We start from the raw sequence: 3,244 nt of genomic DNA, 5'->3' as shown, positions 1-3,244 counted from the left end.
GTTACATTGGAGCTCCGATTGACATGACTAAAGAAGTTCTAGAAACAAGACAAGATTTTCTACAACTTTCGTGTTTTGTGTTTCTGCTAGTTATGTCGTTTTGACCACCAAAACTTGCACAGAAGATGAAGGACGCCTGCAGGGGTCTAAGACGTCCCCTAGGACGTCCAGGTCAGTCAGTCAACATCTGGGTGAATTTCGGAGCGGAAAGGAAGAGAGGACCCCATCAGCGTCTTACATGGTGTCTAAGACGTCCCCTAGGACGTCTCGTGTTGGAACGGCGTGTTTCGGAAAGTATTGAACTCAAGGAAGGACATTCTAGGACGCGTCTAAGACGTCACCTAAGACGTCTAATGTTTTTGGCCATATTTTAGTGTATTTCAAGGACGACAGATGGCATGCAAGCACGTACAAAGAACGCATGGGCGTTATACACAACGTCCAACGTTCCACATCGCGCAATTTCATTATTTTCAACCACACACTATAAATAGGGACCTATGCATTCGTTTTTAGGGTTCCCACCTGCGATTTTCAGAGTTTTCCCTATGTTCTTAAGGCTTCTAAAACCCTTGGAAACATTTGGAAACACAAGTCCATTCCATTTCAATCCGGATTCAAGGCAAGATTCGATTCAATTCATCACCGAGCTATAAGTGAAGATCATTTCATTGGTTAATCTTCATCAATTCTTTATTTTCCAGAATTATTTCTTCTTCCCCAAGGTTTATTTGTTCTATACTTTGATGATCATTAGGCTACATTTGTTTGATGATTCTACATTTGTTTATGAATTCTATTATGCATTTTATTCATTTTAATCAAGTTATTTGTTTTATGAACTCAATGGAAGGCTAAACCGTTAGGGTTACTTCTGGGGATGTTTATGACTTTTGGATGAACACACTTGATTATTACTTGATTCTAATTAATTTCAATTGTTATTTTATGCTTCATATGATGATCTTTTGGTAATAACGATTGAAATTGGGTTGTATGAAGTTGTTTGATGTCATAATTAAGATAGTTTATTGCCAATTCATCATTTGTTCCAAGTTCAATTAGTTTAGGAATAAAGGCAAGTGATTGAATCAACATATATTATTCCAATCTATGATATTGAATCTTAATATGGTAATAGGTAGTCATAAGACATTTTATTGCTAGTTCACTAATTGTTCCCAATTCATTTAGACATAAAGGAGTAAGATAATTAGTTGAATGAACATATTATGTACCCAAACTATGTGTTACAAGTTAATAAACCCCAATTGCATCTAAGTAACTGAATTAGGATTCTAGGGAAGAAAGTGTGTGAATCTAAACTGTCTATAACTAAACCGAGAGTACTCTAGTTTTCTCATTTTAATTAATAAATCTCCAAGTGTTTTTTTGATTTTTACTTTAATCTTTTCCATGACAATTGCTAGTAATACTTTTCTCTTTATTTATTACTTTGACACAATGTTTAAGACTTACCCTATGTACTTAGGTTAGTTGGTTTATTTTTTATTGAGACAACGACCTCGATCAAAATTTGGCGCCGTTACCGGGGAGATTGTGCGCTTGAGCTATTGTGTTTAAGTAGTTATAGACTTTTACTTTCATTTTCAATTCTCGTTTGCAGTTCACGTTTTGTTTTATTTGTGTGGTGTAGGCAATTCGGTGCATGCATACAAGACATAGCGGACGCTCTTCACCGCTTGCATTTGATCCGGAAATCGAACGAACAGCTCGCTCAAATCGGGTCGCCAGAAGGAACATCAACACTATGAGTGTAGATAACATTGTCGTGGAAGATGTGGTCGAGGGGCATGAGGATGCAGCCAACAATCCTCCACCACTAGTTCCACCACTAGCTCCTCAATTCCCAAACAACAACAATGGGAATAACAACAATGCTGGTGCACCAATCATCCAACCAGTGCAACCACAACCAAATAGAAACAACCGTGGCCAAAATGGTGGGAATGGAGGAAATTGGGCACAAAATATGGGAGGCATGTAGGAAACCACAACGGTGGTAATGTTAGAAATCAAAACCAAAATCCTAGAAATGTTGGTCCTCAATTTGGTAATGGTGGTAATGGTGGTAACGAGGATGATTGGGACTTTGATGATGGAAGTGACAACGGATTTGGTTGGAATCAGAACCACAACGGTGGTAACAAGCGGAATCAAGGAAATCGGGGTGGAAATGGGAACTACAACAATAATTGGAACAACCAGAATTTCCCCAATGGTGGCAACAATGACTACAACGATGGATTCGGAAATCAAGGCTTTGGGAATCAATATCGAAGGAATCCAAATGGTGGATTCAACAATGCAAATGGAGGATACTACAACAAAGGTAACCAATTCCCTCATCTTTATTTTCCGCAGCCTAATAGACAATCTGTGGTGTCTCATTTTCAGCCGGGAGAGTATGATGATGCTTCACCTATACTCTTCGCTGAAGGAAATGAGCATCATGTGGAAGTAAGACCACAACTAATTAGTGTCTTACCCGTCTTTAGAGGCCATAAAAATGATGATCCATACAATCACCTCTATGAGTTCCTTGCAATTGCTAAAGCGAATACTCTGCGAGGAACTAATAGAGATTCATTTAGACTTCAGTTATTTCCGTTCACTTTAAAAGAAAAAGCTAAGTATTGGTTCACTTCTCTTGCCCCCATAGTATTACTACTTGGGAGAAATTAAAAACTAAATTTTTGCAAGAGTTTTACCCTGCTAGTAAAACAACGGAAATAAGAAAAGATATACAAGATTTTGCACAAAAACCCAATGAAGAATTTCATGATACATTTGAACGTCTCAAGGAATTGTTGCATTCATGTCCCCATCATGAATTTCCCCATTTGCAACTTGTACGTTTCTTTTATGATGGAGTCAACACTGCCAATCAAACCATGATTAATGCCTCGTTTGGCGGCACAATTATGATGCAAGATAGTGAAGACGCTTGGCGATTCTTGGAGCAGTTGAGTTATGGTTCAAAAACCAATTACTCAACTAAGAAACGAGACAACCCATTTTTATCTACTGCTTCAGTTGGACTAGATAAAAACTGGAAAAATGAAGTCAAATCTAATATTAATTCTTTAAATAAAAAATTTGACTTACTACTCTCTAGTCTAGGCAAAGAGAAAGGTGTGTTTTTTTCGCAGGGACATAAGATATGTGTAAGTTGTGGAGATTCAGGACACATTGCAGATGAGTGCATGAGAAGTCAAGAGGA

General features: G+C 37.8%; 1 non-coding gene across 1 annotated transcript; it reads right to left on the bottom strand.

Moving 5' to 3' along the window:
- Positions 1 to 2,750: 2,750 nt before the first annotated feature.
- On the bottom strand, positions 2,751 to 2,857 carry LOC145096356 (small nucleolar RNA R71). Its single transcript, XR_013703765.1, has one exon. It is a non-coding gene; the product is annotated as a small nucleolar RNA R71 (small nucleolar RNA).
- Between the last annotated feature and the right edge of the window lie 387 nt (positions 2,858 to 3,244).

The sequence above is a fragment of the Lactuca serriola genome, chromosome 3, assembly GCF_051521515.1.
Source record: "Lactuca serriola cultivar US96UC23 chromosome 3, Lser_US96UC23_V15, whole genome shotgun sequence".
Taxonomy (NCBI): domain Eukaryota; kingdom Viridiplantae; phylum Streptophyta; class Magnoliopsida; order Asterales; family Asteraceae; genus Lactuca; species Lactuca serriola.
This window is presented reverse-complemented; position numbering and strand designations above follow the sequence as displayed.